At 34.3% G+C, this 24,597-nt stretch overlaps 1 long non-coding RNA gene across 2 annotated transcripts in view; it reads right to left on the reverse strand.

Annotated features, from left to right (window-relative positions):
- Window positions 1-2,583: 2,583 nt before the first annotated feature.
- The window catches only part of LOC106666948, an 89,205-nt gene continuing 67,191 nt past the window's right edge, over window positions 2,584-24,597 (reverse strand). For both annotated transcript variants that reach the window (XR_001340496.2, XR_002910932.1), the window contains exon 3: window positions 2,584-2,621. This is a non-coding gene — a long non-coding RNA (uncharacterized LOC106666948). The remainder of the gene's footprint in view (window positions 2,622-24,597) is intronic.

A 24,597-nucleotide genomic window follows, 5' to 3' on the forward strand; every position in this document is an offset into this window, starting at 1 on the left:
GAATACTGGAATATTTAAGCGATCCAAAAGCTTGGCACCCGTACATCTAAAGAGGTTGGAGTAAGTATGTACATGCCGAAAGTTTTGAATTTAATGGAATTTTGATTGTCCGTTAAGTAGGTGATGAAGAATTTTAAATCGTTTGTTAAGTGTTTTTTTTTATCGTGTGTTTGGATTCCAAGTTGGTCATCTATCAAACGTCCTAAATACTTAACTTTGTCGGATTGAGGAACATAAGTATATGCTAGGACAAGTCTCACGAAGGATTGTAAAGATGGTGTATTGTGACTTTGTATTTATTACATGTTTAAAAAAATTAAATTAATTCGTAAAGCTGTAACAATTGTAAATTATTAAATTTAAAAAATACAGAAATCTTCTGACTAAAATAATAAAAATCATAAATATAACCAAATATAATATAATATCTTACAAACATCGTGAAGGGGTTACAAAAGTTCCCAACTTCGAAAAACGCAGATGTTGACTTTTCAACATTTCCATTGTTTAGGTCAATTTTTTTAACTTTTCATAGATAATACGGGTATTCACGATGTTTCTTAGATGTTAACTCGTGTTAACTCGAATAGAGAAATGTATACATATATATAAAAATGGTATGATTAACTTTAAGCTTAATTAATCGATTCATTTATTGACCTATTTATCCACTGATTTCACGGTTTATATGTACATAATCAATCGAATCACAAACATCAATTATATTTCCGTCATATCCATCAAACTATAACCAGATTGATATTTATTAGCGCTGTTTATCTACATAGATGTACATGGTATGTCAACTTTTATAGTCCACCCATTTAATTCAGAAACGATTAACTTTAGCAAAAAAATGTCTAATACAAACCCCTGCTTACTTTTGGCTAGGGATGGCGTGGTGGTAACGGATTTAACATAACTTTCTCATCTAGCTGGGAAATGACTCTAACTTTGTTATTTCAAATGAAAAATCCCTTATTTTTATTGTACAATTCGATTCTAGAGCTTATTCTATGGCACTTTTACTAGAAGGAAAATGTTAATAGGAATGACCATTTTTGATCCTTTTTAACAAGATAGTTCCTATTCGCAGTAAGTTGTTTTCTAACGCGATCCGGATTTCGAGCTTTTAGCTCATCATCAGCTTGAAGGAGTTTTACAACCACGTCTCTCGACATGAATTGCACAAGTGAACTCGCCGATACCCCCGCCAATGCGCCGTTCCAATGAGAAACTCGTTTTTAATGCCGCTCCATTTTGAAAGTGCGAAAAGCGGGAATTATTACAAAGTAAATACTTCATAATAGATTATTAAATTCTGATAAAAAATAATAACAATTAAATAAATTAATTTAATTATTTGGACGTTTGATATTATTTATGTACCAATTTTAACAGTTTTAAACAAATGGTTGCTGATTCTGATCAAGTTCCTAAAAAGATTTGGAGGAAAAAGATTTTCAATTTTCATTTGTGAACGCTTTCATATAGGAATTGGCATCCATATTGAAAGTGTATGCGAACAGAGACATGTTCTCTCATGATTTCAAATGGATAAAGAAAACCTGATAAATTCTAAATTCGCTTTGCAATAACTTTCCAAACTGTATTTAATAAAAAAATTATTGCTATGTATTTTTAAAAAATTTGCTATATTATTTGAATACAAAAAGAGAAAGTTGGATAAAACGGATAACAATATCATCTGCTACGTTAAGCTTGCCTTTTGAAGTATGGTCTGTAGATTCATTTTAGCAACTTGTTTTTTGGTACGTCTATTCCAGTCATATTTCCAGCATACGATTTTCATTTTGTGTTGAATGGTGTTAATGGCTTGATGGAATCTGGATTTAGAATTTATCGACGTCCTTTGAGATATTAGCGTTCGGCTCTGGTCCTTTTGTGCATTTGATCCGGTAGAGATTTTTTTCATCTGTACGTGCCCGAATTGTGAGAATATTTAGTTTCCGTCCTTTAAAAGTAGAGAACGTGAGGTGGATAATTTTTTTACACGCGTATATTTTTGACGAATTTACGCTGGTCTCTTTAGAACCTATTTTCTTCCTTCGGAACAAAAAACGAGTTTTGCACTTTTTTAATACATACATAGGACGAGACCCATGTTTTACCAAATGGATGTCGTTAATTCTGAGGTTGTTTTAATTTAGTTAACTGTGCATGGAAAAATGTCTTCTTTGACAGTTTTCTATGCTTTGGATTTAAATATTTTACCTATGTGTCACTTGAGCACAAAAAATTTCAATTCCGGAATAACTCTTTAATTCGTAATACATTTAAAACTACTAATATAAAATTTGTTATTTATAGACAACTATAATACACAGGACGTAAAATACCGAGTCGTATGTATTGTACTGCTCGTGCCTTTTATCATTTTGTAGGCATAAAATAATATTATTTTAGAACCTTGTTTTATTTCGTTTATACATATAGCATTATACATATATTAAGTATTAAATACACAATACATAGATATATTGTAAAGGATATTCTCAAGAGTATTGTAAACTATTAATCAAATATGATTCACTAAAATTTACAGAAAAAAGATTGGAACATACCTAAATTAAAATCCCCGAATCCAAGCCGGTTTAGACCTGAAACAAAAATTAAATTAATTATGACAACAAATAATAAATGCTGAAAACTGAAAACTGCATTGTTTTGTTTATCGTGTTGTCAGAGTTTTATAAGAATTGTCGGATGCGAATTTCCCTGTCGAAACATCCAACTTTAATATTTGATTGTACAGAACATATAAACTCGATGGCGACAGAAGTCAATTGAACAATAGTCCTAGGAGGGTGTCGGTGGCCGCAACGGTTTAGGCGTTGACACGGCGCTCATCACTGTAAGGTAAAGGTCCCGGGTTCGAATCCAGCGGCCCTGCATTCGAACCCGACATACTTACTATTGGGCTTTTTTTTCAAAAACGTCGGCACCCTGAGGGTTTATACAGGGTGTCCCAATTCCTTCTGACGAAACTCAGGGAATCGATTCTACTCTTCGTTTGAAGCAAAAAAAATGCCCAGGAGAAAATTTTCGGAAAGTTCTCTATTTTGAAGATATTCGTCAATTTAGGTTTTTTCAACTTTTCACTACCTTACCACAAAAAAAAAAGCTTACAACTCCCAAAATGTTGAGACTACAACAAATCCAATTACACCATTTGAAAGAACGCTAAATTTGCTGTAAGATAATTCTATTTGCAATAATCTGAATGACGTAAAATGTTAGCCAATATCAGTTGGAACAGGTCAAAATTACAAAATTTAAAATTTTGGTCATAATTGCACGATCTACTGAGGTTACAAAAAAAATGCCTACCACTTGTCAAATTTTACAAAAACTTCTTCATCTATATGCTTTACGTTGATATATCCAGATTTTTAAATAATGTTCTAGTAGAGTTGAAAAATAACAATTGAATGTTCGAAAACGTGAGCTAAGGTAAATTAGAAGGGGGGATTAGAAATAAATCAATTAGAACTCGCTTTGTAAAATAAAATTTATTATTTATTTTGTAATTTTGACATGTTCCAACTGATATTGGCTAACATTTTATGTCATTCAGATAATTGCAAATAGAAGTATCTTACAGCAAATTTAGCGTTTTTTCAAATGGTTTTTTCAAAAGCGTTTTTACGTGGTAAGGTAGTGAATAGTTGAAAAAACCTAAATTGACGAATATCTTCAAAATAGAAAACTTTCCAAAAATTTTCTCCTGGTATTTTTAGCTCCAAACGAAGAGTTGAATCGATTCCCTGAGTTTCGTCAGAAGGAACTGGGACACCCCGTGTAACCCTCGTAAAAAAATAAATAAAAAACAATAGTGCTAGGAAAGAGGAGGTTGATCATGCCGATTCAGTCAACATATATCAACGCGGGGACAAAATTGCGACGAAAATTCAATAACCTAATTAAACGTGGATTATCGGCCAAGACAAAACTATATGAATATAACATCACAAGAGTCAGAAATATTTGGTTAGTCGTCAAGTCGTAAGGTTTTTGGTCAAAATGATCGCCTTTTATAAAAATTACCACTGGAACATCAAATAAATACGGTTATAATTTGTCTCTTTTATTGCACAATCAATCTTAATAATAAATATCTTCGTATTATTGACATTAGTAGAAGCAATATGAGATTTCATTTTTCAAATACCATTTATCACAAAATCATCTACAGACGGATTTTTTTTTTTTTTTCGGTAGAACTATTTATAAGTTATCACAAAAATTATTTTGTAAATGTAAATATTATAAATAATGTAAGCCTGGATTTAATTTGTGCGGAGTCAAAAATAAAAAAAATCAATAAATGATTTTTTTTACTTCCTTTATTTGTACCTACTATTAAATACAACCAGCAGATTGGAAAATTTATGTTTATGGCATTACGGGCTTTATAGATAAAGCTACCCATTGGCAGCCTATCGGGATTAATAAATGATATTAATAACTTAAAAAGGGGTATTGCTAAGGGTAATGAAGTAGTCGTATTTGTGTGTTAGTGGGATTTTGTAATTTACTATGAAAACATCTGTAATATGTTTTGATGATTGAAAAACCATTGGCATATGAAGATCTCTGAGAAGTGTGTTATAGTTTGCGTAAACGGGGGGGGGAAACAATTAGTTTTAAAATTTTGGATTGAAAACTTTGTAATCTTTGAATATTAGAATATTTGGCCGATCTATAAACTTGGCACCCGTATATCCAAATAGGTCTGAGTAAGTATGTAGAATGTTTTGATTTTAATGGTAGTTTTGATTGTCGTTGAGTAGGTAATAAAGCATTTTAAATCATTTGTTGAGTGTCTGTTTTTTTAATCGTGTGCATGGATTCGAAGTTAGTCTTCAATCCAATATAAGTTCTAAATAGTTAATAGTTGAAAAATTTGAATTGAAACAATTCACTACAAATGCTTAACTGTTAATGAGTAGTAGTGTCAATTGATTAGCTAACATATTTCCTTCTTTCCTCCCTGCACAACTAATCTAAGACGATGTACATGAGCCTGGAAACATCTAGATCCCTGCCAAATCTGGGACTAGCATCGGAGCCCAGAATTAAGCATACGCGCATCCTTGCCCCCCTGAGCTGTATCCTCTAAGTTCGTGTCAACCACGTACGGCTTATTCTGTATGTGGTGGGCACGATCCCTCTTTTTTCATTGTGATTCACACAGCTCCATTGGTAAAACATAACTTTTTGCGAATTTAGATTGGTCAAGAGAGGATGGCTTATTTTATAATTTATGGTTGAAATAAACGATATACGCATTACTGCCTAGTACATAGATGAGTATGAAACATTTATATAAATTATTTAGAAAATAGCAATACGAGTAAACAACTTCAATCACTCTCCTTTCTGTTTGAGTTTTACCTCTTTTAGCCAACATTCCAATTCCCTTAATGAAATCGACTGGAAACATTACGAGTTTCGAGGTTTAAACGATTGAATAAATAACTTTTCTCACTGAGACTCAAGATGCTACTTGGGATTTTACGTCTGTAACTACGTAAAAACATCACATGCAACTCTCAGACTATTTAAATCGTTTAATTTAACAATTATGTCAGAATGATACGCAGATATCGTCATAAGTACACCCTAGACTCACCATTTGCATTTGCCTAATAATTGGGAAGTATTGATCTGTGATAAACTATATATTCTTTTTAACAAAACTATCTTGACGGTTTTCACTTAGAAAAAGAAATGCTGTGATTATCCATCAGTGGAGCCAACTTAAGATGTTATTACAATTAATTAAGGTTTTTAGTTGAGATGAAAAAAGTTAATGGCACGAGCGGGACTCGAACCCACGATCTTCGGCTAGATACGCCGCTGCTCTACCACTTGAGCTATCGTGACCTCGATCCACTCGGACATCAACTTCCTATCTCAACCCCACCTTATGAGTTTTCCCTCCTTTTTGCCATTTTTCACGATAGCTCAAGTAGTAACTAGTTACTACTAAAACTTTTTTTCATCTCAACTAAAACCTTAATTAATGGTAATGTATTAATTGGTCAAGCGGACCACGAAATTAGTGAATTTAATGAAGATGTTATGTGTTTTATATGTAATATGTAGTAGTTTAGATATAATTAAACGATTAGGCTTTTATAATTTCAGAATTATAAAACCTTGATCTGTTACCTCTGATAAACCTTCCCTAAATTAAATCAGTTTCCTTTTAACTTGTCACGCTTTGGCTTTGTTTTCTCCAGGTTCGATACTTCGATCACTCGATTTGATATCAACAAACTTGTAAGTTGATGTTTAATTTTAGGTAGATTTTTTTCAGACTGAAGATTGCGACCGCATTTTTGATCGCATTGCAATGAAATTTGGCAGGGTGGTAAAGAATCCTGTAAGGACGGCTGGGATTCTTTTTCAGCTAAATCCCCTGGGGATCGCAGAGTTATCTAGGCGATTAAAGTAAAAAATTCAATCAAAATTTTGGCCATTTTTGCGTTTTCTCCCGCACAACAACCAGCTCGGTTTGTTTAACTCCACTCTCTCCTAGCTACGCCCCTCATTATTGGATTTTAACATTTTGGTACCGATTTTAAGCTGGATTATTCCTGTAACGTTAATGCTCGGTTTGGCTCAAATCCAAGCATCAAATCAAAGCAGTATTTTAAAATGGTATCATAATTTGAAAAATCCCATTTTTAACTAGGATTTTTCTTAAATACGGTGCTTTCAAAGCTAATTTCTTTCGTTTCAAATATCAAATTAATTTCTTTTTTATAATAAAATGAAACCATAGGCGTTTCTTAATTTTTTTTTACAAATATGCCAAGATTTCTTTTAAGTTAACAGAGAAAGCAGGGTATAAAGCAAAAGTCCTTAAAATTGTGAGTATTATTAATAAATATGCCGTGGCCATCACAAGTATTTTTCCTTAAATCTCCTATTCTTACCAAAAAGTAATTATGAGGTAACGCTAGAAAATAATTAATTAAATAGCTTAAATAAAATTTCAAATTTGGTAGTTAACTAGTAAACCATTATTTTATTTTCATTATTTTCAGTGGTCTAGGGGAAAAAATGGCCCGAATCTAATTTAATTTAAACCTACCTGTTAATAAGAAACAAAAACAATTGATTAATTTTTTATACTATTGCAATATGTTTATGATGTTTTGTATAAAATAAATAATAATATTTCAAATTATACTATAATTTTTAAAGTAGCAAAGTTTTCGCATCGCTGGATTGATTCCCCAAAAGAAAGAAATCTACCTCTCACTCCTTACTGCAGTGATGGTTTTTTTTGTTCCTTTATGTTGAGGGCCCAACAATTACATTGCAGAACATGATATTTTCGTGATTAGACATGTCCTTCTGGTGCTTTTCTCATTTCTGCCACTAATCTTTTTATTCAATCTCTCGATGTGATAACCTCTACGTTGGTGATTAATTTTCTATATTCGTTAATGTTGGTGGCTAAAAATATTTACATTGCGGACTATGACGGAAAAACATTTTGGAAATAATTATTCGTAGATCGTGAGATGTGGTGACGTTGGGTTTAGAAAAACATTTTCTTTATCGTGCCAACGTTTCGATCTTTATTGAGCTCTTCTTCAGGGCTCAACATGTGTGGTTAGATGTGTCATTATTCTGGGTCTTGTTGAGAGTGCCCAATATGTTCCTTTTTGAAATTAAAGTATTGAAACATTTAAATCAAGTTATTTTTTTCAGTGTTTTCCTTTGAAGGAGGAGAAAGTATTGCGTTAGGCCAAAACACGATGTGTACAGTTTTTAGCTCTTCTGTGCCTTTACAAAATCGAAATTTTACCCCCCCCCCCGATGACCAACCTGGATTCGCCCTTGTTATCCATGAACGCAAAATCTCCAATCTATTTGGAATCAGTGTATTGTAATTATATTGGAAATTGGCTATTGGAATTGTCTCCCTTATCGAATTACCAAAAATACATTTATTTTTTTAAGCTGCCCGGATGAAAAATAGCCAATTTCGGCCAAAAACAACAGCTAAACCGGATAATGTTAATTCGATCAAGTAATTTTTTTAAAGAATGTCGCTGAGAGGAAAACATCCGGCGCGCATTCGGAAATTGCCTTCTGTTCGACCGGACATCATAATAACGTAAAAGGGCGATTCAGAGATTATATTAAATTCCTAACGTAAATTTTAAGCCAACAAGGTTTAAAAAATACATCGTGGCTATTCCAGTAATCCTATATTTCTTGTTAATACAACGAAGGAAAAAGTTACATTATATAACTTTTTTGTTCTTGACGCTTGTAAGTATACATAGATTCAGTAAATAATGATTATTCGGAGATCGTGAGATGGGTTCCTGTGTGACGTACGTTTTAGAAAAACATTTTCTTTATCGTGCCAACGTTTCGATCTTTATTGTGCTCATCTTCAGGGCTCAAAGTGTTTGTTTAGATGTGTCATTCTTTTGTGTCTTGTTGAGAGTGCCCAATATGTTCCTTTTAAAATTAAAGTATTGAAACTTTTAAATGAAGTCATTTTTTTCAGTTTTTTCCTTTGAAGGAGGAGAAAGTATTGCGTTGGGCCAACAAACGATGTGTAGAGTTTTATCTCGATTGGCACGTTTTTAGGTCTTCTGTGCCTTTAAAAAATGTAGATGTGTCATTCTTGTCTATCGTGTTGCGAGTGCCCATCCCCTATACACACACAAACAAACAAACACTCTCACGTCTCAACAGACAAGAATGACACATCTACACGGAAAACAAACGCTTTGAGCCCTGAAGATGATCTCAATAGAGATCGAAACGTTGGCGCGATAAAGAAAATGTTTTTTTTAAAAACCTACGTCACACCAGACCCCATCTCACGACCTCCGAATAATCATTGACAAACGGTCACTAAAGACCATACATTTCTATAAATAATAGTATTTTTGATTGTATATAGTGAAAATATGTGAATTTGACTAGTTGTAAAGAACAAGTTGAAGAGGACAACTAAATTGGTGCCGTGTGTTCTCGCTGTCATGATGCCTGAGCCGACTAAAAGAAACGGTATTTTATTTCATGAAAGTAAGCAAACATGAGAAAAATAAGAGTATCGCGTGCCACTCGACCTACATTAAATATAGATATATATCTCGATCCGGAAGGGTCTTAAGTTTATACCGGGCAGAGCCGGCTTTGTGAAAGCCCGTTGTTTCGCCAGAACACATAAAACAACCTCGTATTAGATTTGCTCTTCAAAATCCTAGCCAGTAAGCCAAGCTACCGAAAAGAAAATGACCACAACAAAGCACAGAGAATAAATCACAGGGCGCAAACCAGAGCAAATTGAACTCTTGTTAGTGCCTGTTATCCAGTGGTGACGATAATATGTGCCAGACCTTCTTTTCGAAAACTAGCGCACATTGGATTTCACAAAACACTAAAACAGAATTCTCAGTGATTGATTTTTACTACATTTTTTTTTCAAAGAAGCATCACATAAATTTATAGTTAAATATATAGTTTATCAAAATCCATTATATTTCGTGGACCGATTGACCAAATAACTTCTTTCAATCAATCAATCTTTATGTAAGGTATTAGATGAAATGAAAAAGTTAGTGTCAAGATCGGTATTCGAACCCACGACCTTCGGCTAAATACGCTGCTTTACCACTTGAGCACATCAACTTCCCATCTCAGTCAACCTTTTAAATTGAAAAATGGCAAAAAGGAGAGAAAACTCGAGAGGTAGGTTGAGGTGGGAAGTTGGAGTCCGAGTGGATCGAAGTCACGATAGCTCAAGTGGTAGAGCAGCGGCGTATTTAGCCGAAAGTCGTGGGTTCGAATCCTGCTCGTGACACCGGCTTTTTTATCTCAACCAAAACTTTTCATAAAGAACTGTACAGAATATTAAAATAATTTATTTTTTTTTTTATTCTCAATTACAGCAAGGGTATGGTTGAGATATTTCATATCAATTACATGTGTTTAATCAAGAAAAATAAGCTTTTTTCAAATGCATTTTAATTTAGCTGCTTCACAGAGGTTTAACGTTACCTCAGCCACAATAGAAAGCCGCGTTTAAGGCAGTTCCACATGTTTGGAACAAAGTCAAAGGTAAAGCTTTCTGGAAAGAAGTCTATGTAGATAAATATATAATTTATTAAATTCATTATATTTCTTAGTCCGATTGACCAAATAACTTCTTTCTATTAATTAATCTTTATGTAAGGTATTGGTTGAGATAAAAAAGTCAGTGTCACGAGCGGGATTCGAACCCACGACCTTCGGCTAAATAAGCCGCTGCGCTACAAATTGAGCTATCGTGACTCGATCCACTCGGAGCTGAGTGGCGTATTTAGCCGAAGGCCGTGAGTTCGAATCCCCCTCGTGACACTAACTTTTTCATTTCAACCAATACCTTACATCAAGATTATACAATTTATGTTATTTTCAATTTCTATCTATCACTAAATGATTTTCCGATGTTTTGGTAAATGTTTTTTCGAACCTTCCTAATTAAATATTTTTTTATTAAAAGTCATGAAGTTCTGATCCCGTTTCATTTAGTTTACATTAAAATAAGTACGCTGAAATTAATATAACGGTAAAAATACATACAGTTTGAGAAAAAAATACCAGTGTCGGGTTTTTGTCTTTGAGTGTATTTATGCACATGATTAAATATGGTTATACAACCAAAAACGAAATTTAATTAAGGAAATATAATCGAGCCAAAAAATATACATCACTGCAGGTTTATAACTCCACTATATTGGTTTAGTAAATAAAAAACACACGCTGATCTGTTGGTTGAAAGTGAAATAATACAATATATAAAAAGTGCAGTTATATCGCCATCAGAAATAACAATCAAGCATAAATTAATAAACTTTAGGCTATTTAGGTAAATGTAAATTTTGAATTTTTTGTTTTAATTAATGTTTTGAAGGTAAATTTTGTTTAATGAACTAAAAAAAAATCTTTATTGACTACTACATTATTAATTATTTTTCGTTTTTAATGCTTTTTACGTGCGCAAATGACGTTAACTCCTCAAAACCAAGGTTCTATAAAAATAATTATTCAGCAATCGTGAGATGCGGTCTGGTGTGGTGTAGGTTTTAGAAAAACACTTTGAGCCCTGAAGATGATCTCAATAAAGATCGAAACGTTGGCACGGTAAAGAAAATATTTTTTGACAGACTCCATCTCACGACTAACGATCACTAATCACCAAACATTCTATAAAAATTTGCAAGATATGGAAAATACTTGTATTACAAGTCGAGGACTGATCCTATATTAATTCCATATTTACTTGGATACTGTTATCTCTCGATGTCAATGGAGGAAAATTCACTTTTACATAAAAGACTAAATTCCCCAATATTGCTTTATCTTTTTTCTTTCAAAATCTTTCTTTCGAAATTATTTATATTAGTCTCGTGGATCGTGGTCAGAAAACCAAATAGTGCTTTTGTACCAATGTCGAGCTTCGACGATATATTTCTTCTTCAGAATCTACAGAGAACAAACTTAATTAATTTTACATTTATATAGACACATCACAGATTCTTGACAACTTACAGGCACGTAGTCAAAATTTAATACATTTATAGCTAAATCTAAAACTATGATGTTTTTTATTGTATAAAATTTACTAAATGTCCCACTGTTTATTATGCAAGCATCAAACAGTATCTCGTATTAGGCACAACAGTAGGACTGCATTGATGTTGAAAGGCCAGGAATTGCATTATAAAACATAAACATAGTAGTAATCATACTACGATATTGACAATGTTCAGATTATGACTACAGAACATAAGACATAGAGTATTAAAAGATATTATGTACATTCATCAAGATAAGTCTTGTAATCTAAAAACGGACCTGAATGATCTAAATGTAATTTATAATGGGATTTTGGAACCAGACAAGCCCCACTCCAATAAGGAAACTTACACATAAGTAAAAAATAAAGAGATAAAGTGAAAAATATTTATATATTTTTATTTAATAAAAAAAAGGCTGTGTTGGAACATACGATGTGCTAAGATTTACTATTTTGTTAAAATTTCAAAAAGCAGATCTTGCCCTGTTTCACAATAGGAATTTCCGGCTAACTTGCCTGTTGTTGTAAACAGTTCATGAACTTGATATTAAAAAATATTGCATTACAAATAATAATTAATGTTTATAAAAAAGTTAAAAACAAACACCCTCGGTATAATTATAATTAATAATATTTTTGGAATATAATATAATAGAACTTTGTACCGAGAATTTTTACGATTAACCTCTTTCCAAAAAAATAATGTACAGAATATATATATTTATATCCTTGATTTTCAACATCTAACGAAAATAAAAGAATCTTAGACAATGACATATTAACAGTATTGCTAGGTATACAACATAATCAAAAGTTCAAAATCTTGCCTCAGTTTCGTGAAGGAAAAAAAGAACTTTTAAAATAAAGAAACAATGATTTTACATTAAAAGACGTATTATTTTGATGAATGTACACCATTTCATTAATACCCTACGATCTGTGTTATGCTCCGTAATTCATAATTACAACTTTGCCAAATTCGAAGTTATGTTTACCACTATGCTTCTGTTTTGATAATGAAGTTCATGGCCTTTCAACATCATTGTTGTCATACTGATGTTGCTTAATACGAAATACTGCTTGGTTTGACCATAATAAACAGTGGCATATTTAGTACATTTTATACAATACCAAATATTAGAGTTTTTAGCTTTGGCTATGTTTTTAAATTTTGACTACGTACTTGTAAGCTGTCAATAATCAGTAATATGTCCATACAAATGTAAAATGAATTAAGATCGTCCTCTGTAATCTCTGAAGAAGACGAAATATATTGACTAAATGGAAAAAAATTACCACTATCTTATCCACTAGACTATTATAGAGCTGATCCTTGGCTGGTCGATCGCATATAAGTTGCTATTATTTATGCTCCCATCTTTTTGTTCTTTCAAAACGTGTTACCAAAGAATTGCCTAAAATGTTGATCATTTTAAAGTTTTATACTTATTTATTAGTACCATCGGTATTTAAATTATTTATTTATTAGGCCAGGAAAAGTGCAATATCATATAGAAGTCCAATACCGAGGGAAAGGAAGTGTAGTTTTACGTGTTATGTCATGGAATTCGCTTCATCTGCTTTAACTCGTTTAATTTGTTAATATTCGAAGGAAAATTTAAAATTGTACTCGATCACTAGAAAAAGAAAACCGTGAACTGTTTAACATGATTTAAGGTTACCATTTCGTATCAGGTCTACAAGTCTACAAATTACTTCTCAAGGCGAATTTCCCGGCTTCCTCCTATATCTGTAGGGAAGGGTGGGTTTTTAAGTGCTAAGAGGATCTAAAATGAAAAGTTTCTGCCTCAGGTGGCGAAGGGGGAAAAAGGTCTTTGCTAGGGGAAGATTCCAACTATTAAAACTGTATCCCATGCCCAAGGATTCTCTTAAACTCTGTACCTCGGATGATGACGGCGTTCATCCCTCTTCGACGGTTTTATGAGTTCTTGACGTGTATTAACTTGGGATTCATTTATTAAAGACGGCCCCGTCAATGCTGGAATTAAAAAGAAGAAAAAACAAAAACAATCCAGTTCAGACTTGAAAGTAATTCTATTGCCTTTTAAGGTTTTTCATCGACGTTTTCTTCGCCTTGGAATTTTCAATTAACTATCCACTTCGGGAAAGTTTCCCGATCTGCAGCCTGGCAAAACCTTTTGTTAAAAAAAAGTCATTTAGGTACTTTATAAGAGTCACAAGAAAATCGCTTTAGTGTTTGTGGTTTAGCATTGCTTTGAATCGTTGAACAAAAGACAAAAACTTTAAATCAATATTAATATAAACGTGTGTGGTTTTTAGTGACCGTTAATCGATAATTATTCAGAAATCGTGAACCGCATCTCACGATTGAATAATTAATATAAACGACTAGTATCTCACTGGAACTCTCAACACGTCAAACAATAATGAGGTAATCTTGAGGTAGCGATTTGTGTTTCTTGGTTTTAGTAAGTACTTGCAGACATAATCATGACACATCTATTAAATACAGTCATACCACAACTTCCTTTCACATTACCCTTCTTCACTAAATACGTAGATGATATATTCCATCCATCCAACATACATAAACATAAAACATCAATATTTCGCTGGCACTCTCGACACGACACACCAGAATGGTACAATTACACAGAAGACAAACACTGAGTGAGTAGAAATTCTTTGATTGAATATAAAAAATATATTTTTCATTGTATAAATTCACTTTTTCCACATCCTACATGTGTTGTTAAATGTAAACAATGTCTGTAAATCCCAGGCCCTGAATATGATCTCAATAAAGATCGAAACGTTGGCACGATAAAGAAAATGTTTTTCTGAAACGTACATCACACCAGATGGCATCTCACGATTTCTGAATAATGGTTTTATATGTTATATGTATTGTGTGATATGATGATATATGTATGTTATCGATATTGAATTTGATTATCGATATTTGCGTAGCTGCGACTGAGTTTACAAGTGTCTATTCTGTAATTGATGCTGTGTTTATCTCTGTTGATATAAACCATTTCTAAAAAGTTACGTTTGTGTTTGTTTTGTTCTGTGTGTAATACATTTAGATTGTTGAAGTCGAAATTGTGTTAGCGTTCAAAATGGTGGGTAGCTAGTCCTGTAGGATTTTGTTTGGCTTTTTTGCGGTCATAAATATGTTACTTTACTCTCTTATCCAGATATTGGGATATAACTTGCCGGACAATTTAAACGATTGATTTTGGAAATCACATCAGATTTATTTGTTACTGATGTGGGATATTTAATTTTGGGAAAAAAGTCTGTGCATTTTTTCATAGTTCTTGAAAGCTATTTTAAAGTTATCAGAAGAGACAAACGTGTTTAATTTATGTGATATGCCGTGAATGAATGGCATGGATATGTATGTTGGTTTGTCTCTATTTGATAGATGTGATGTAGTACTATTAGTAATAGTGGATGGTGTTAGTGTTGGTTATAGTTCTTGATTATTCTGTTGATTATTTGTTTAGGGTAGTGGTTGTTATGTAGGATATGTTTGAATATCTTTATGTTCTTGTGGTGAAAAGATTCATGGTTTAGGGTTATCATTCTGTGAAGGAGCCCTTTGGCCATGTTTATTATTGTATGGAGAGGTCTTATGTAAAGTTGAGGTAGCGATCTTCTTGGTTTTTGATATCAATGTGTGATTAATGTGCCATCTGGTTGTTTTATTACGAGTGTATCTAAAATGGTATTGTTTTGTTGTTTTGATTTCTTGTGTGAATTGTAGGCAGGTATGAAAGCTATTAAATGTATATAATCTAGTTTGAATTTGGTCTGTGGGAACTGCTGTTAATATATCATCTACGTATTTAGCGAGGAAGGGTAATGTGAAAAGAAGTTGTGGTATATCTGTGTTTAATAGATGTGCCATAATTATGTCTGCAACTATCGGGCCTAGATTGCTACCCATGGCTATACCAAATAGTTATTTGTAATTCCAATTAATTAAGGTTTTTAGTTGAGATGAAAAAAAGTTAATGGCACGAGCGGGATTCGAACCCACGATCTTCGGCTAGATACGCCGAATGATTAAAATGAAGTACACTTCACTAAAGCTCTCCGTCGCCATTTCAATTGTCGTCGAGAATCCAATCCGATTACACGACATTTGAAAAATGGCAAAAAGGAGGGAAAACTCATAAGGTGGGGTTGAGATAAGAAGTTGATATCCCAGTGGATCGAAGTCACGATAGCTCAAGTGGTAGAGCAGCGGCGTATCTAGTCGAAGATCGTGGGTTCGAATCCCGCTCGTGCCATTAACTTTTTCATTTCATCTAAAAACCTTAATTAATTGTAATGATTAATTGGTCAAGCGGACCACGAAATTAGTGAAGTTATTTGTAATATTTATGGCTTGCAGATTTGGTTAAATTTGAAATCCGGTTCATAGTGAGTAAGAATATTCATAATAGTTTTTACTTAATATAATTTTTTGAATGCAATATCCAAATTAATCGCGATACTTAATAGGTACTAACTACTCATACTGTAACATGATTAAGGTCAAACAATAAAAAAATAAACAAAAATTCAAAAGTTTCCTAAATTATGGTTAGGACACACTACTACAAATAATAAAGTGTGTTTTCTGTGTATATGTGGCACGTTTGTGTGTCGTTTTGGGAGTGTCAACACAACCGTGACACATCTACACTTTGAGTGAGTACAAATACTTGATTGAATCTAAAATTTTCTAATATTGTATAAATTCATTTTTTTTTATTTTCTAGCATTCTATAAATTCTTTTTTTTTTATTTAAAATGTTCTAGTATTGTAAAAATTCATTTTTCCCACTTCCTACGTGTATTTGTAAAATTTAAACAAGATTTATACATCCTAGGACCTGAAGATGATCTCAATAAAATTTGAAACCTTGGCACAATAAACCAAATGTTTTTCTAAACCTACATCACACAAACTGCATCGCATGATCTCCAAATAATGAAGCTATGGGGATTTTTTTATTGCAGTGAGTACCTCCGTAATTAAATATGACCAAACTAGACTTCCGTCAAATTTATTTGTACGAATTTAAACGTGGGCGAAGTGCGGCCTAAACCGCTCGTAACATACAGTTTGTGGGAGGGAAGCATAAGCGAATACAGGGTGCAGCGATGGTTTCGTCTTGGAGATTTCGATCTCGAAGACAGGGAAGGTGTCAGGCCGTTGTGGACGACTACCAACACATAAACGTCGTTTGACGAAAATTCACGTAAGACAACACGGGAAATTGCGGACGAGCTTAGTTTTGACCACTCAACCGTTGTTCCGTATCTGGAGCAAATTTGTAAAGTAACGAAGCTCGACAAATGGGTACCGCACGAACTAACGAAGCGTAAAGAAATAGACGCTTTGGAATTTGCCCGTCTCTTCAATTGCACCAAAACACTTCCCGAAACCAAATCTGCGGCCAAAAAAGGTTATCGTGACTGGTGGCGTACTGCTGGGGTTGTTCACGATAATTTGTTGAATTATGATGAAACCATCACAATAGAGAGATATTGACAACAAATTGAAAAATGCACGGGAAACTGCAACTTCTTTGTTCAGCAGTGGAAAACCGTAAGGAGCCGATTCTTCTTCAAGATAACGCCAGGCCACATGTCGCAATGCCAACCCTGTGGAAACTTAAGAACTTAGGATATGGAACCTTATCGCCCCCTCCATATTCACCCCCTTTCGCCTACAGACTTCCACATTTTTAGGTATTTTGATAACTTTTTTATAGAGACCGCGGTGAATCCGAAAATGCCTTCCAAGACTTTATCGTGAGTGGAAATAAAGAATTTTATGTAAGCGGAATTAAAGCGTTTATTACACTTTGGCATAGATGTATGTATAGATTGTGATGAAAAATATTTCGTATAAATTTTTATTATTTTATACAAATTAAAAATAGTTTTTACTGTGTTTTCAATACTTGCATTATTTTGCACCAGCCTCTTATTATCTTTTCATTACAACAATACGGGATAATTGATTATGTCCTTAGTTTGAAACTTTCTTCGTTATATTTCTTTATATATATGTTCTACGTTCTATGGTACTAAGTCAAATAAGATTACAGATATAATAAATATATAACGATGTAATAAAATGTACTGTGTACTAAATATCCCACTGTTTATTATGACCAAACTTCGCAGTATCTCGCATTAAGTGACATCGTTATGATTACAATGTTGTTGAAAGGCCAGGCACTGCATTATCAAAACATAAGCATACAAGTAACCATAACTTCGATTTTGACCAAATTACACACGGTTACAGACAAGATAAACTCTCTAAAATTACAAATTAGTATACGTTTTATTATTGAAATGTTAATATTTAATTTATTATTAATCAATTTATTCTTCCGAGCACATACCTTGCTGACGCATAAACACCATGACATATTATGACACGCATAAACATAGTAGGTTCCCTACTTGTTATAGACTATTTTTATTTACATTTATGTTTATGTTATTATTATTATTATTATTTTTTTTTAAGGGTTTTATTATTAAAATTTTTAAGGGCGTTTTAACGGCTAAGGTCATTTCACGCCCTAACATCCCAAACCTTCTATCTTAGTTTAGCTATATCCCTTCTGAGTGCTATAAAACTCTGACTCCAAACATTCACTCGTAAACTAATTTATCCTATTGCCATCCAATTTTTTTTTAACGCTGGGATGTTTGATTATTTAAATGCGAAGAATAATTAATTTATTAATTTTTAGAAATGATGAATGGTGGAGTGAATGCGGTGTTCAATCCTTTTAAAAAGATATTACCTACTCACAGTAAGTTGTATTACAACGATCCGGATTTCGAGCTTTTAGCTCATCATCATCAAAAGAATGAGACATGAAGTAATTCATGTCGAGAGACGTGGTAGTAAAACTTCTCAACCTGATGATGAGCGAAAAGCTCGAAATCCGTATCGTTGGAAAACAACTTAATATGAGCGAAAAGCTCGAAATCCGTATTGATTTATTTACATTTATGTTTATGTTATTATTATTATTTTTTTAAGGGTTTTATTATTAAAATTTTTAAGGGCGTAACTATCTTTTTAAAAGGATCATTAATTTTTTTAAACGGTAGAATCACTTTTAACAGAAACATAAATTTTGTACTATCATTCTTAGACTTGACCGTTTGGGTCAATGCTGTTTGATGTATGATCCTGGTTGGAATTTTCTTAATGTTAGGATGTAGATTGAGATGGGGAGTTGCTGCCCGAGTGGACCGAGGTCACGATAGCTCAAGTGGTGGAGCAGCGGCGTATCTAGCCGAAGATCGTGGGTTCGAATCCCGCTCGTGCCATTGAAGTTTTATATTAGAGTTGATGAGGATTGTAAATCGTTTGTCGACATACAGCCCAAGGTATCGTATGTGGAATGTGGTTCGCAACGGGAATCGGAAGATAGTATATATGGTGTCCTCTTTAGATGGCACAGCTGAATTTTACTTGATCCAATGACGTTATAAAAAAAAAGGTGTTTAATATTTTTTAGTCTAGTTGCAAATTTTTACATTTTTTTAAAATTAGAATTCTGAATTTTTGTTCCTAAATTTAAACATTTCCCATAGGCTTGTATGGCTAATAATAATAATGGAGTCAGACTAGCAACAGTCTCAGCATGAGTATAGGTTCGTCCTTATCATTTTATTCTTCCTTTCAAATATCATAAATAAACTAATTCTACATAACAATAATAAAAAACTAAACATGTTTATCTATCTAGGGGAGCTAGCTTTCTTATTTAAAATGCGATTTTGGGCATTGCAGTTTATTACCCAGCAATTTGTATTTTCTTCCATTTCATTTTTCCGCTCGGGCAGCCTCAAAAATTTCTGAAAAAAAAGAAATCTTGCACGCACAACTTTCATTCAAACATTAACAGGCAAACGTTGAATGGTATAACAATTTGGGAAAAGGCCTAAATCTCATTATAAATTCCAATAAATTTGAGAAAACTGAAAAGTGTTCTTCGAAAGAAACACTGGGGACCCAGTAACTCCTGTAAATCACTCGAAAGGTTGAGCCTTTGCCTAAAAGGTTGCAAAGTTGGACAGTCGACTAAAATATGCTTTATTGTCAGAATGATACGTACTCCACTTCGTATACATCGAGGACAAGTTGGAAGGTTGTTGCCTATTAAAAGCCTATTATGGATTAGCCTGATATGACCTATTCGCAACCTAGAGAGAATCACAATTCCTTTTCTCTCACAAGTCCTTTTCTCTCAAGTTCCTCAGTTAGCCATTAATCTATATTAACGTAACTGTTTTCCAATCTGATAATTTTACATTATTATTTTTCTCTCTCTAGTAGTTTTACAACCTCAAAATTTATATCATGTTCTGTATTGGTTATATGTTGACTTAAATCTTTGTGGTCTTTCGTATTTTTTATATATTGTTTGTGTAGGTTTAGCCTTTTATTATAAATAAATACTAGAGGCTATACTACGATAGAGGCTTGCATTTTAGGATATCAAAGTAGTATACATAAAATCAAAGAGTCAATAACTAGATCGAGATGCGCAAATGGCAGTTTAAAACTAATAACGCGTGAAAGACTAGAAAAAGAAGGAAAAACGCAGAGGGCCGGCGTTGACGTCAGCTGTTTGTCGGCCCATAGTTCTTCTGAAAGAGTACCTAAGTGATCTCACCCCCGTTAGAAAGTGCTCGTATGTGATCTTGGTATGACCTTTTCACCCAGCCTACGCAGACCAGGGACCGATTTTTTTTGCATTTACATAATTTAGATGTGTTTCTTTCGTTCCAGCGGATTCTCCATTCAGTTGTATAGAATGATAAATAGTTCTTTTTAACCCGCTGGACGTACAGGGTGGGTGAGGTCGTGTGGTCTCGTCGTGGCCTAACTTATCTGCTTGTTCGTTCTCGGGAACCCGTGCCAGGAGGACCGTTTTCCCATTGGCGTCGATCGTTTTCAGTTGTTCGTATATTTTACTGATTAATGGGCCTGCCTATGCTCTTCTCCTGAGTCCCTGACAAAAATGTTAACATAAACATAAAGCAGGGTTTAATATATTAAAAATTAATTGTGCAAAATGAAAAATCTCCTTAGATGCGTTTTAATTGGGTTTAACGTCAGGTTTTAATATTTAAATTCACTAATTACGTGGTCCGCTTGACCAATTTATATATTACAATTAATTAAGGTTTTTAGTTGAGATAAAAAAGTCAATGGCACGATCGGGATTCGAACCCACGATCTTCGGCTTGATACGCCGCTGCTCTACCACTTGAGCTCGATCCACTCGGACATCAAGGTTTTAACTTGAAGGTGAAAATGAACATTCGTACTGGGTTCTCAAATAGCAGATACTTTTTTTAATAAGAACTTTGATGAAAACACAAACGACGAATGTAATTTCAATATTGGTAAACGTTGTTTGTCCAAAACAAGATTGAATGGTTCAAATTAATCATTCGTCAATATTTAGTTTAACATCACGATTTACTTAATAATTACACTGTTTTGACACCTCGGGCATTTAACTATAACTTGCAGGTTCATGTTGAAATCGAATTGGAAACTAGTTGCGGATTTGTGGATAAACTCGGTTGCCTTGGAAACGACCTAAGAGTCTGACTGTTCACAAGTTCGCGAGAATGACTCCAGATAGTTTTGGCGTAGTTTATAGAAAAACGTAAGAAAAATAATAAGCAGAGTAATAACCAGTGTTAACGTTGCAAAGGACAAATTCATTTTAGATGTTTGAACTTGTTTGTGGTATTTCCCTGACGGATGAGAGTGTATAAATGGCTTTAAAGTCTCTCATTAAACAAGACTTCGCTTTGATACGAGAAACGAACAGCTTCTTTGCCAAGACTTTGTAATGGAAACGGGATAGAATTCAAATTGCTTTCAAAGAAAAGGATAATCTTAGCCGTTGTAACCGAAAGCGTTGTAACTTGAGAACGTCTGGAGATCTCCGATCCTCGGATATTGTGTAACAAAGTTGAAGAGGGCGTAAAGAACAAATCAGAGGTTAGATCCGCTTTGGTAACCAAAAAACAAAACTGCCAACATCTTCCCTTAATAGCCAGAGAAATAAAAAGGCTTGGAATACATTTTCAAGAGTCCCCCGGAATATAACCATTTTCTCTGACAGTCAGACAGCACTTAGGGCCTTAGCCTCATGCGAGCTCCTTGGAACTGCATGGAGGCCCTGACGGATGTCAGTGACACCAATGACCTGACCCTGGCATGGCTCGGGGCAAAGGTTGACATCATGGCCAAAGAGGGAGCCAACACGGACTCTCTATATCCTGAACCCTACTGTGGCCTAGCATCTTTCCACAAAAATTGGATACAACCAAAAATCAATGTCAAAATTACAACCAAAGCCTTAATGAGTACAAAATCTGATGGAACAATGCACCAGGCATGAGGCTGCGAAGAGATTCATAGAAGGGCATCCGCAAGACTTAGAAAGAAATTACTGCAAGCAACCAGGATTCTGGTTGGACTCCTGACAGGGCAGATGTTCCCATCTTTACTCATGAGTGTTGAGACCCATGAGAATCTTTAACGCCCGGACTTATAACGCCCGGACCTAGAGAGGACTTCTCAGACGCCCAGTGTTCTCAAAGAGGACCCCAGGACGATTTTACATGCATGGACTTGACACATTCCTTGACTAGCGAGGTGGTGCAATGCTAACCAAGTTCAGAAGTGCCCTAAAACGAGCACATGTACCTTGAAAAAGGCGGTCTTGTGGTTTCTGGCACAGCCTTTCAGCCCTGCCTTCCACCACCTCCGGAGAGATAGAGAAGGCACTTTATCTCCGGCTCCAGTTGGCCGGTACCCTCCAGCCAAGGTGCAAACCGACCACCACGAATCCAACCTCAATTAGCAGAACCGCTTGGATACTCTACTCCAGTGGTTCAGTATTATTTTTAAGGTGGGACTGATCGCCCACCCGGGATTTCTTACGAACCCCCTACTGATGCACTCATTGCCTGAGGGGTGCGGGTTCAGTAACCCAGGAAGCATCTGCCAAAGCAGAGGGGGGTAAGGAAGAGAAAGGAAAATTAGGAAAGAAAGGGTAAAGGAAGGTAAGGGGAGAAATTGCCTGCATCATTTATTACCGCCAGACGCCAGAGTTGATGGTCGGACTTTGCTTGGGCCCAGAAAGAAGGTGTCCCTGTGGGTCGACCTGCCACCTAAGAAGGCAGAATAGGAATACAGACAGAAGAAACACTGTGTAGATACTGCCAGGAAGAGGAGGAGACCGCAGAACACATCTTATGTTTCTGAGAAGGTTTATGTAGGTGCACGTTCTTGCAACTAGGACAAGAAAAACCTCAAGCAAGATCCTACGCTAAGTACCGGTTGGTCAAGCTATGGAGGATGATTAATAGCCTGAAACTGGCCGGTGAGTTTTAAATAACAGGGAAGCACAATAGATCTATTTAGGTCGAGGTGCAGTAGGCTTTGTGGCCGCCTCTTTTATGCCTATCCCTACTTATATACGCAGTAGAATTTATTTAACATTTTCAATCATTTCTTCCGGCCAGAATAATCGAGTCTGTCAATGAACAAGTGATTCATGCTTAAATATAGAAATCACATTCTCATTAATTGGCACATCTCGATCGATTAATGGGATGTTTAACGTTGACTGTACTATATCACACAAGATTATATTGGAATGGACTAGTGTACGTTTCTTCTGATTTAAATATTTATTAGCGCTTACTGTACGAATGATACTATCATGATGATCTGATAAATATCAAATGTGTAAATTAATAAGTAATCGCCACGCCTATCAATTATTATTTCTCAGCCATATCTCTTGCTTTCTCTTGAGAATTTCGAGTGTTTTGTGTAACACAATTTTGCAACTTGTCTTAATCGAAAATAGCATTAAAAGTACTTTTCAGCCAAATTGTTGAAATTGAAAGAAAAACCAGGTTTTCTAGCATTGGTCGAAAGCTGACATCGATTTTCAAGGCAAATTATCGGCTACACAAAACACAATTAAGGCCAAAGTTATTAAGGCCAAACGCAAAATCTTTTAAATGGATGACGTCTTTATAAATTGTCTGCGGTCACGCGGGAAAAAGACCTTCATATGAGCGTCAAACCGAACTCGTTAACAAGTTTAATCAATATTTTGTAGTAGTGAAGAAGAGCGTTCGACAATAGTGATTGTTATAGTGAAGATTTTCTCCAGTAGTCTATTCCGCGACGTCCGAGTAGAATGAAATAAAAACACAAAAGCTTTCTGAATAATAAAAAAGGGTCCTTTCGTGTAACAGAACACTCGAAACATATAAAAAAATGGAAATCAGAATGCGAAAAAAGAGGTTCTGACCAGAAGCCTGAAAAGGTATGAGTGGAGGCACTTGAGTTGAACTTTGGCCTTTGTTGGACGTTTTCCACAGCGGAGCAAAAGGGAACGATGAAGACGGTAGAGTACGTCTTGAGTTTGATATAATGGAGTTGAAGGGGCTTCTAAATGTGAGTGATTAAATAGAAACGATGTTTTACAAGAATTCCAAAATAGTTGGAATAAAACCTTTAAAACTGGCTACAAACAATTAATCTGCCGAAAGTTGTGAAACCATGTAAAGCGTTCATATATCTCAAAATATTGTACTCAGAAATTAACAAAAATACGTCACTGTTTTTGAAGTAAAAAAAATAACAGAATTTGTATATTTCTCTATCATATCCACTATGTTTCAAATAGTTTGCGACTTCAATGGCCATTTTTATATATTTTAATGATTTTTTTTTCTAGTGTTCGGTGTTTAGTGACCGTTAGTTAATGATTATTCAAAGATCGTGAGATGCGGTCTAGTGTGACGTAGGTTTTAGAAAAACATTTTCTTTATCGTGCCATCGTTTTGATCTTTATTCATCTTCAAATGAAGTTATACAATGCTAGATAATTCTAGATTTAAAA

This window comes from Cimex lectularius, unplaced genomic scaffold, assembly GCF_000648675.2.
Source record: "Cimex lectularius strain Harlan isolate CLEC.00 unplaced genomic scaffold, Clec_2.1 scaffold2, whole genome shotgun sequence".
Classification (NCBI taxonomy): Eukaryota; Metazoa; Arthropoda; class Insecta; order Hemiptera; family Cimicidae; genus Cimex; species Cimex lectularius.